Source organism: Musca autumnalis, unplaced genomic scaffold (assembly GCF_047663935.1).
Source record: "Musca autumnalis isolate F117 unplaced genomic scaffold, ASM4766393v1 scaffold_2, whole genome shotgun sequence".
NCBI classification, from domain to species: Eukaryota; Metazoa; Arthropoda; class Insecta; order Diptera; family Muscidae; genus Musca; species Musca autumnalis.
This window is the reverse complement of record NW_027411755.1, coordinates 5,407,021-5,419,571: the sequence shown is the minus strand read 5'-3', so window position 1 is coordinate 5,419,571 and position 12,551 is coordinate 5,407,021. Positions and strand designations below refer to the sequence as shown.

General features: G+C 36.5%; 1 protein-coding gene across 30 annotated transcripts in view; it reads right to left on the bottom strand.

The window, feature by feature from the left end:
* Positions 1-12,551, bottom strand: part of LOC141393579 (gonadotropin-releasing hormone receptor-like) — a 33,193-nt gene that overhangs the window by 7,259 nt on the left and 13,383 nt on the right. The window lies entirely within an intron of this gene.

Below are 12,551 nucleotides of genomic sequence, written 5' to 3'. Positions count from 1 at the left end.
GATTGGTTGTCAATGGGAGCAGTATCTAAAATTTTCTGAGCGACATTTTTGCAGAACATTTCGAAGCTGAAAAACGTCATTTTGTGGTACTTTTATAGCGGCTCTTTAACTAAAGTACGAAAAGGACATTGAAGGAAGTGAGTTAGGAGGTCGAAGCGCTCTACGAAAATAATCCTCATTCGATTTGACTGAAGACATGTCATCTCAAAAATAAGCTAAAGCAACAGTAAACAAAGATGTAACGCTAGTTCCTGATGGCTTAAAGGGTCTCTAGCAAAAATTTCATCACGCCATAACTCGGAAGTTCGACTCACTGCGGATCTGTCCTTCGGAATTCTTAATATAGTCACCAAGGGCTTTCATCCCCAAAAGGAATTATCTCTGCCCCAAAATTTGTGTTCAAAGTGTAATAATTTTGTTATTTGTTGTAAGTAGAAATAGTAACAAATTAGGTGTTTATATAGTCGAACCCTACTCATGATGATAACATAAATTAAATGAAGATGAAGTAAATATTTACTAATAGAAATATGTATATTTGTAAACAAATTAAAACAGACCGTATTCCTGTGTTGAATAACTAAACAGAGCCCTTTTATCCACAAAAGTTCCTAATGAAATCTTTTTTTACCCTAATGAGGTCTTCTTTCCTCAAAAGACCTTTTCGTTTTATTTTACGTTAAGAAGTCCTTTATAAGGTCTTCGGGGTGAGGATTATCCACACATACCTTCTATCTATAGAAAACACACTAATTGAAAATACAGCTCACATAAGAATCTGAACCTTCTTTCCTGATATTTAGATCACATATGTTCCAATTTTATTATAGATCTCTAGACACTTGGTCTTAGCAAAAAGGAGGCGGTACGATTCTGATTAACATCGCGCATATCCTCGGTGGGGATATTTGTCGCTCTGACAAAGATCACCTGCGTCACTACGATCCTATGTGATTGCATGAATTTCTGTGTTCAGTTGTCGACCAACCGTTGAAGAGTACACTGTCGCAGTTAAATCTTTCGCTCGCGTTAATACTAACCGGCTTCCTTGTTGTTTTTATACTCTCAGCCTTTGGGCTAAATATGGTATATACACTTTGATAGACCAAAATTGTGTCTCATCGAAATAATGGTTTTAGACTCCCAGTATGTCTGAACAACATCCGTTTCAGACAATTTGAAGTTGATTAAGCCATGTCTGACATGTTGGTGCACACGATAACTCCTGAACGGATTAAGGCGTGTATTCTTTAAGATTTTTTTCCAGGATTTATACAATGAGTGGATTCCTTAAAAATTTGTTTGAAGGTCTATACAAGGCGTGGATATTTTAAAAATTTGTTTCGAGGGTCTATGAAAGGCGTGGATTTTTTAAGAATTTGTTTCGAGCGTCTATACAAGACGTGGATTCTTTAAAAATTTTTTTGAGCGTGGATTGTTTAAGATTTTTTTCGAGGTCCTATACAAGGCGTGGATTCTTTAAGAATTTGTTTCGATGGTCTATAAATGGCGTGGATTTTTTAAGAATTTTTTCCAGTGTCTATACAAGACGTGAATTTTTTTTATATCCACAGCATTTATCCTAGCGAGAGTTTATACACTTTCATATGACCAAAAATGTGCTTCATCGAAATAACGGTTTTAGACCCCAAGTATGTTTGGTCGAAATTAGTTTCAGACAATTTGGTGTAGATTTAACCATATCCGTTCGTCTGTGTGGCACGATAACTCTCGAACGGAGAGTTATCCTTATATAATGGACCAAAAGCTCCAAGGAAGAAACCGATTTCGTCAAAACGTTGTACATCTTATTATTTCCTACAGACTCGGATTGTGTCAGAATATTGACTACATCGGACCAAACTTTCGGATACCACCTCCCATACAAAATTTTTAAAGTGTGCATCTTAAGGACTCGTCTGGGATCGTTTTTAAATTTTGTGCAACATGTATAAATTATAAATTTTATTGGAAATTGGCCCAAAAACTCAAAAAACACCTATAGAGGTCAGAAGTATTTTTATACCCTCAGCATTTATGCTAACGAGGGTATATACACTTTCATACGGGCAAAATGTGCCTCATCGAAATAATGGTTTTAGACCCCAAGTATGTTTGGACGAAATGTGTTTCAGGCAATTTGGAGTCGATTTAGCAATGTCCGTCCGTCTGTCTGTCTGGCTGGCTGGTTCGCACGATTACTCTCGAACGGATGAACCGATTTGGTCCAAAATTTGGCTTTCGCAATATTTTGTCCAAACTTAGTTTAAGTTCGAAGATAGGTTATATGGGTCCACTCCTTCCGATACTTCAATTAATCGGTGCATTCCTTCGGGTACCTCCCACACAAAATTTCGGAAAAGTTCAGTTTAGGACCTGTTCACGAATCGCTTTGATTTTTGTTGTAGCAACTTGCATTCACTGCCCCCCATATAACGGTATAAGCTTCATCAGGGGCAAGTCCATACTTCCTAAGAAAATAGCCTGAAAGGTACAAAAAAGCCCTATGATACCGTGTGTAGTGGTTGGAGCGCAAGATAACTCTCGAACGGATCTGCCGATTCGGTCCACAATTTGGTCTTTGTAATATTTTGTGCAAACTTAGTTTATGTTTGAAGATTAGTCATATCGGTCCACTCCTTCAGGTACCTCCCCCACAAAAATTAAAAAATGTTCGGAAAAATTGTGCACACGATAACTCTTGACGGGAGTGACCGATTTGGTCCATACTTTACACATCCTAAAATATCTACCAGATATAGATCAGGTTCGAATATGGACTATATTTGTCCACTCCTTCGTGTACCTTCAACACAAAATTTTGGATAAATTCACTTTAAGACCTGCTCTCGAATCAATTTGATTTTTGTTGAAGCAACTTGCATTCGCTGCCTCAATTACGACAGTAAAAGTATTTTCAGGGGCAAGTCCATACTTCTTGAGAAAACAGCCCGAAAGTTGTAAAAAAACCCTATGGCACCATTTGTAGTGGCTGGAGGGCTCGAACCGAATATAGCTATATTATGTTTTTTTCGCAGGCTAGTGTGATAAAAAGCCCTATCTATCGATATCCCCGCAATTTTTTGAGATTTAATCCTATATATACTTTTGTCGGCGCATACGCAAAAAACCCCCCTAAATACATAAGTTTTTTTTTTTTTTTTTTTTTTTTTTGAAAAAAAAAAGTATTTCAGCCCACGCAGACTGATACTTTTTTACTTGTTTTACTTCTTTTCTTTAGGTCTGTCGGCACAGCTGACTGATATTTTCTTACTTGTTTTTATTTCATTTTTCTCTTCTCGTCATACATTCGGTAACTGAGCTATCGTTGAGAAGCCCAAGGATTCTCCCCTTACTTACTTAAATACGGACTGAAATATGGAGAATTAAATTCGAGTGTTGTAACGAAGGCCACAAAGACTACTAAAAAATTTTAAAAATTTCACCGGATTGACTAGAAGATATCTTCGACCAGAGGCCGTCATCTCAACAATTATGTATTTGTGTTCGTATATTTTTTCACCATGAGCTGCAATATATCCCGTGCTTTTTTGGTCTGTGACGGGGTAGAGAAGAACAGCCCGTTTGCCACATCCGCATCCACAACATGCCAATATCGGTGAGATATAATGGATGTAGGGAATCGGTGGATTTCCGAAGCTGTTCTGGTCTAAGCCACCTTCAGGACTACTGTGATATGAATTAAGTTGCTGCTTGCTGCTCCAAAACATCTTCCAGCTTATCTCCAACGTCGTCGTAGAAATTCGAGACTATCATTTGCAAATCTAGGGCACGGGAACAACATTTTTTAATTTAAAATTTTTTTCTTAGTAGCTGGGCTTTAACCAAGGGAATTTTTGAACTTCAAAGGACCATATCTCGGGAAGTATGGATTTCCCAAAAAGAAATTATATATTTTCATGATCAGGAAGGTGAGATCTAAAAAAATGCAGCACGATCGGAGCTGATCGAATCTGGAAAAGATGTTAGTTTCAAAAGCGTGCCTGTGACTGATTCGAAGAGGTGCTTTTGTTATTTTAAACGACAATTTATAGAGCATCCCTAAACTGACAGGGAAGAGAAGTGTGCTGCACCGTATAATAGACCTCTCAGTCGAGGTGGTACCACCACAATTTATGATGAGCGATGTTGCAGACGTCGTCTGAAACGCAAAATCGGCCATTATATCACGGTAAACAGGACCACAAGGATTAACTTCAATAAACATTTCCAAGCGATACTCGAACATCCTTCAAACTTTATTTAAGAGATTTTTAAGAAAGTATAGACTAATCCCCGAAAAAAATTGGCCGGAGTACAGTTGTTCAGGAATATATTTTCCTGGCTAAAACCCAAACTTGTTGTCGTCACCAATTGTCAATTTCCATTTGGGATTCGATAGTAAAAATATTGAAACATAGTCCATATTTACATTAGGCAATTTTCCTTGCGGCAATTGTCATTTTGATGGAGGGAGAGGTGAGGCATATGGTAACCCTTTGCCTCTCAACACCCTCTCTCACCAACAAACTGACAATTGCCGCAAGGAAAATGACCTAATGTAAATATGGACTTAGGAAACCAACAAATTATGTCAAAATATTGGAAGGTGTGGTGTGCTCCTAAAGACGAAATTTTTTCCAGTTTTTGAAAATACGTCATAAATATTTCTCGGAAACTATAATAGATATTGTGTTAATTGTTTTTGTTAGGTAGGTAGGTGTGGCCTTTAAGAACCTTTTCAATAAATTGTCGCAGCGTTTACACATATTGAGCTATTTTATTTTTCCTCAGTTACTAAATTTTAGTGAAATTCCAACTTTAGTGGACTAGAACTTTTAGGGAACAACTTGGAAAAAAGTTTGGTTTTCTCAGAATGAAGCCCGAGAGTGTCTACTTTCAGTCCATATATACTTTTGTAACCGCCCCGTTCCGTCCATACTTTTTTAAATTTGAAATTACATGGATAAAAATATGTGTTTTTTCCATACCGTTTATCATATAAATTATAGCTGGACATTTTTATACCCTACACCACTATGTGGGGAGGGTATTATAAATTGGTTTTGGCCAAAACTTTTGTAACGCATCGAAATAATGGTCGCAGACCCATACTTATATATACCAAAATGAATGTCGAGCTGAGTCGATCTGGTGGAATAGTGGCAAATAAAACCCAAATTTTCATTCTTGCGATTTTAATTATAATGACGAATATCACAGCTTTGGTTAGGGACTTTTCAAAAGCAAAGCCTGACTATGAAAGTAGAAGATCCCATCTTTACAATGATGCAACCAAGTCGGCGTAGGTGACCGACTAACGGAGATATCGCAATAGTCGGTAATACATCCCATTTTTCCATTTTTTTGGAAATCACGCTACAGTTCGCAATTTTGATCAGATCGTCACGAAATTTTGGGTGTTGATGAGGGTCCCGGAGGGGAAGAAGCCTATTGATTTTGGTGATGATCGCATAATATTTAGGGGTCGTAATTTTCAAAAAACTTATTTGGATAAAAAGACAACGTTTTTTCCAAAGCGAGTATTTCAGCTTCTATATGGGATATACCAAAAGCAAGACCTGACAATGAAAGTAGAAAATATCGCCTTTCTAATGATGTAAAGTAAGTTATCGTAGGTGATCAAACAACGAAAATATTACAATAGTGGCAAATAAAACCCAAATTTTCATTCTTGCGATTTTAATTATAATGACGAATATCACAGCTTTAGTTAGGGACTTTTCAAAAGCAAAGCCTGACTATGAAAGTAGGAGATCCCATCTTTACAATGATGCAAACTAGGTCGGCGTAGGTGACGAAATAACGGAGATATTGCAATAGTCGGTAATTGGAAATCACGCTACAGGTCGCAATTTTGATCGGATCGTCACGAAATTTTGGGTGTTGATGAGGGTCCCGGAGGGGAAGAAGCCTATTGATTTTGGTGATGATCGCATAATATTTAGGGGTCGTAATTTTCAAAAAACTTATTTGGATAAAAAGACAACGTTTTTTCAAAGCGAGTATCTCAGCTTCTCTATGGGATATACCAAAAGCAAGACCTGACAATGAAAGTAGAAAATATCACCTTTCTAATGATGTAAAGTAAGTTATCGTAGGTGATCAAACAACGAAAATATTACAATAGTGGCAAATAAAACCCAAATTTTCATTCTTGCGATTTTAATTATAATGACGAATATCACAGCTTTGGTTGAGGACTTTCCAAAAGCAAAGCCTGACTATGAAAGTAGAAGATCCCATCTTTACAATGATGCAACCAAGTCGGCGTAGGTGACCGACTAACGGAGATATCGCAATAGTCGGTAATACATCCCATTTTTCCATTTTTTTGGAAATCACGCTACAGTTCGCAATTTTGACCAGATCGTCACGAAATTTTGGGTGTTGATGGGGGTACCGGAGGGGAAGAAGGCTATTGATTTTGGTGATAGTCGGATAATAATTAGGGGTCGGAATGAGCAAAAAAGTTATTTGGAGAAAAAGTCTACATTTTATTCCAAAGCAAATATCTCAGCGTCTATAAGGGGTATAAAGTAGAAAATATCACCTTTGAAACGATGTAACGTAGGTTGTCGTAGGTGGTCACACAACGATGCTATCGCAATAGTCGCTAATAGAACCCAACTTTTCATTTTTGCGATTTTAATAATAATGACGGATATCACACCTTTGGTTGGGGACCTTCTTAAGGCAAAGCATGACTAAGAAAGTAGAAAATCCCATCTTTAAAATTATGCAAATTAGGTTGGCGTAGGTGGTCAAATAATAGAGATATCGCATTAGTCGGTAATGCGTCCCTTTTTTCCACTTTTTCTGCAATCGCACTACAGGTCGGAATTTTGATCGGATCATCACGAAATTTCCTCACAGAGATAAAATCCTATTGATGTTGGTGATGTCGAGAGTAGTCAAATATAAAACTAAATATTAATTATTTTGGTTCAGTTCGCCTTAAGTCATTTGGTATCAAAGCCAGATAGGTGAAAACTTTCGTATCTCCCTAAAAAAAATGTTTTCGAGTGAAAAGATTATGCACAGGGGTAGTGGTGTAGGGTATCACATAGTCGGCCCCGTACCGACTATAGCCTTTTCTCACTTGTTTAAAAGTTATATGAGTTTTATGGAAACCCAAGCAATGTTTTTTTTTAATTTTGGAAAAAAATTAAATTTTTTATTATTACAGAGCACGGTGCTCGTGAAGCAAATTTAAATGAAAGCTTTTGCGGAAAACTGAAACTTTAATGTTCACAGATGAGAAAAATCAAGAAACTAAAAAATCGCCGGAGCGCTTTTTAAATAAATCGCGATTCAACTTGGCGTTTTTATACCCTACACCACTATGTGGGGAGGGTATTATAAGTTGGTTTTGGCCAAAAAGTTTGTAACGCATCGAAATAATGGTCGTAGATCCATACTTATATATACCAAAATGAATGTCCCGACGAGCTGAGTCGATCTGGCTATGTGTGTCCGTCCGTCAGTCCGTCCGTCCGTCCGTCTGTCCGTCTGTCCATCTTACCTTGTAATCACGCTACAAGTCGCAATTTTAATCGGATCGTCACGAAATTTTGGATGTTGATGGGGGTCCCGGAGAGGAAGAAGCCTATTGATTTTGGTGATGGTCGGATAATATTTAGGGGTCGGAAAAGGTAAAAAACTTAGGTGGATAAAATACAACGTTTTTTTTCGGAAGCCAATATCTCAGCTTCTATATGGGGTATACCAAAAGCAAAACCTGACAATGAAAGCAGAAAATATCACCTTTCTAATGATGTAAAGTAGGTAATCGTCTACTTTTAAATATCACATGTTAAAATATTTGAAACAGTGCTTAAATTTGTCGCTATCCGCTTGTGCTTTAAAGCGGGCCTGCAAATCCTAACAAATTGTAAAAAAATCTACTCGCGTGGTAACAATTTTTGTTTGTTATAATCGTGGTCGTTTTAAGAAGTTGAATGTGTGTACAAATATTAAGAAAAATTCTTTGGAAACATAAAACTTTGTTCGCTAGTTTCTTATAACCGATGTTCGCTATATCCGAATTTTACATTGTAATCGTAGGTGATCAAACAACGAAGATATCGCAATAGTAGCAAATAAAACCACAATTTTCATTTTTCGATTTTAATTATATTGACAAATATCACAGCTTTGGTTGAAATTTTTCCAAAAGCAAAGCCTGACTATGAAAGTAGAAGATCCCGTCTTTACAATGATGCAAACTAGGTCGGCGTAGGTAACCAAATAACGGAGATATCGCAATAGTCGGTAATACATCCAATTTTCTATTTTTTTGGAAATCACGCTACAGGTCGCAATTTTGATCGGATCGTCACGAAAATTTGAGGGTTAATGGGGGTCTCACTGATGGAGAAGCATATTGATTTTGGTGATGGTCGGATAATATTTATGGGTCGGAATGGGCAAACACTTATTTGGAGAAAAATCAACATTTTATTTCAAAGCCAATATCTCTGTTTCTTTAAGAGGTATATCAAAAGCAAAACCTGAAAAGGAAAGTAGAAAATATCACATTTACAACGATGTAAATTAGGTTGTCATAGGTGGTCAAATAGCAGAGATATGGCAATAGTCGGTAATGCATCCTATTTTCCGATTTTTTTTGTAATCACGCCACAGGTCGCAATTCTGATCGCATCGTCACGAAATTGTAGGGTTAATGGGGGTCCCACAGAAGAAGAAGCCTACTGATTTTAATGATGGTCGGATAATATTCAGGGGTCGGAATGGGCAAAAACTTATTTGGAGGAAAGGTCTACGTTTTATTTCAAAGCCAAAAGCAAAACCTGGCAAGGAAAGTAGAAAATATCACCTTTACAACGATGTAAAGTAGGTTGTCGTAGCTGCTCAAACAACAGAGATATCGCAATAGTCGGTAATGCATCCCATTTTCCGATTTGTTTGTAATCACGCTACTGGTCGCAATTTTGATCGGATCGTCACGAATTTTTTGGGAGTTGATGCGGGTCCCACTTAGGAAGAAGCCTATTGATTTTGGTGATAGTCGGATAATATTTAGGGGTCGGAATGGGGAAAAACTCATTTGGAGACAAATTCAAAGTTTTATTCTTTGTGAATATATTTAGCAGGGGTATTCCAACGGCAAAGTCTGTCAATGGAAGAAGAAAATATTACCTTTACATTGGTGTAAAGCAGGTTGGCGAAGGTGGTCAAACAAGGGAGATACCACAATAGTCGGTAATGCATCCAATTCTTCCATTTTTTGCAATCAAGCTACAGGTCGAAATTTTGGTTGCTTATGGGGGTCCCAGAGACAAAGAGGCATATTATTATTGGTGGTAGTCGGTTTATATTCCCTAAAAGAAATGTTTACCAGTGAAAAGCTTATGCACAGGGGTTGTGGTGTAGGGTATCACATGGTCGGCCCCGTCCCGACTATAGCCTTTGCTCACTTGTTAATTGTTGTTTAGGTTTTCACGATTTTGTTTGGAAACCGCAGATCCCATTGAAATCGGACTAAAGAAAATGTTGTAGCCAAGAAAACTCTTTACAAGATTGACTGGTATTTTGGTAGGTTTTACCATTATTGAGATATATAAGTTCAAATTGGGGCAATACATTGACTCTATCGCTTCCTTATAAAACAATGTCATACATGGTGCGCCTTAACTAACTTTAGGTGAAAACCGCCTACACCTGGAAAGTTTTTGCCGATTTCGAAACAGCAGTTTTCATAGGTGAAAAAAATCCAAAAACAAGAAAAAAATCGTTGGAGAGATTTTTAAATAAATCTCTATCAAAATTCAAATGTTTAGGGTAGCAGCGAAAATTCTCTACAAGATTGGCTTTTGTAATTTTTTACTAGGCTGTACCATTTTTGACATATATAAGTTTAATATGAGAATTTGCCGTCATTACATTGTTTATAAGGAGGCGATACAGTCAATACATTGCACTATAGATAATTTGGACAGGTTTTTAGGCAAAAAGTCGATTTTTGCACTTTTAATAACGCGAGTTTTCTAATTTGATTCGAAGAAAGAACATGTCAAATTCTATTGATGTGCAATTTGTTTTCAAAAATTTCGTTTCGCGGTTAAGTTAAAAACAAAATTTCGAAGACAAAATAAAAAATTTTTAAAAAAGATTAAAACTCAGAGCAGAATTTAATTAAACGCAATTTGTAAGAGTTTGGTAATAATCAAATTCAAAGATATGATATTCTGTGGAATGGTGGCGGTGTGTACTTTCTGTTTTAAGAAATAATTTTCTTCAAAATGTTTGTTACAGCAGAATAAATCGTCATGTAGGATACAACCTAAGAATTATTTTTTTTTTACAAAATTATAGTTTTACATTATAGATTTTTACAAAATTGTCCAACTTTGTTCGAAATTCTGCTACAGGGAATATCTGCAGCAAAGGGTTCTAAATCAACTACATAATTACCAAGGCGTTCGTTATAAACGTGTTCGTCTGTAAAATTCTTATTAAAGCCTACTTTTAAATATCACATGTTAAAATATTTGAAACAGTGCTTAAATTTGTCGCTATCCGCTTGTGCTTTAAAGCGGGCCTGCAAATCCTAACAAATTGTAAAAAAATCTACTCGCGTGGTAACAATTTTTGTTTGTTATAATCGTGGTCGTTTTAAGAAGTTGAATGTGTGTACAAATATTAAGAAAAATTCTTTGGAAACATAAAACTTTGTTCGCTAGTTTCTTATAACCGATGTTCGCTATATCCGAATTTTACATTGTAATTCTTTGTTTTATCTTACTTTTGCATATAAAGCAATAAAAATGTATAAAAAGCCCACATATCCACCGCTATTAATTTTTGCCTCAAAAACAGGCCAAATAGTGCATTGTCCCAATTTGAACTTATATATCTCAATAACGGTAAAATCTACGAAAATTCCATAAAGGTCAATCTTGTAGAGAATTTGCATGGCTACAACATCTGTCTTAGTCCGATTTAGATAGGATTTGTGGTTTTCAAGCAAAATCTTTAAAAACTAAACAACCCTTTAAAATTCCATCTTGATTTTTCTCATCTATGTACATTGTAGTTTCAGAATCCGCAAAAACTTCCGAGGTGTAAGCACCTTCCATTTAAATTTGCTTCAAGACCATCGTTAGTGTTTTATTTAACTTGCTTTGGTTTCTGTTTAGTTCACAGTTACAATTGACTAATCGAACTAAAACTTTGCATATTTTTCAGATTTGGATGACAACACATGAATATTGAAACCAAAAGAAATATGGGTCAATTTTTTCCTATAGCCCCCATATAGCGGGACCACCCGATTTCAGGTATTTTGAGGATTTTATCTTCATTTTTAGCCCGAATCGGCTGTAATTATCATTTTGAGGTTCCCAATGGTACAGAAACTTCTCCACCAAAAATGTTGGACATATAAACCTCTAGGCCCAGGTTTTGGTATAACCCCATATAGCGGTACCACCCGATTTCAGATATTTTGAAGTTTTTATCAACATTTTCGACCTAAATTGGCTGTAATTTGGTTATGGGGTTTTGTTGAATGTGGAAAGGGCAGGTTGTCCAGACTTAGTTTAAGTTCGAAGATGGGCCATATCGGTCCACTACTTCTGGTACCTCCCCCACAAAAGTTCAAATTTTTTCTGTAAAATGGTCTGAACGATAACTCTCGAAGGGAGCAATCGATTTGGTCAAAACTTTGCACATCGTATTATTCCTTACAGATATAGATCTGTAGTGCGATTCTCTAACTCATTTTTTGTGTTACCGACAAATGTCGGTAATATTAAAATGCTTAAAATTTCGGTAAAATACGATATTTTTCGGTAAGTTAGCGACGAATAAAAAGCAGTCGTAAAGTTCTACAGATGCCAAGAGTATTGTCAACTTTTACTTGAAGTTTTTATTCATAATTTTGCGTTTTAATACTACCGATTTTTGTCGATAACTCAAAAAATAAGTTACAGAATTCTACTACTGGTTCGAATATGAACTATATCTGTCCACTCCTTCGGGTAACTCCCACACAATATTCAGATAAAATGAAGTTTAAGGGCTCCTCTCGGATGGTTTTGCAATTTTTTTCAGTAAGTTTTCCTTGGGGCTCCCTTTATGACGGTACAATTTTTTTCTTGCGGAAGCCCATACTTCCGGAGATATTGTCCTAAAAGCTCCAAGAGACCTTGACGGCACCAACCAAAATGGCAAATCCGCAAGATAATCCTCGCAGGGAATTTCTGATTGGTGCAGGCTTTGCACATCGTATTATTTCATCCAGTCCAGTATGGGATTGAAATATAGACTATATCGGTCCACTCGTTCGGGTACCTCCCACACAAAATTCGGATAAATTGAAGTTTAGGAGCTCCTCTCGCATAGTAGATTGTTGGAGCGGCCTCATTTACAATGGTACATTTTGTTCCGTAGTAAGTCAGTACTTCCTAAGATAATGGCCCAAAAGCTTCAAAACCCTGTCGGATATTGTGCAAGATAACTATAAAACTTTTTCAAACATTTCTTTCAAACTTATTTTAACATAA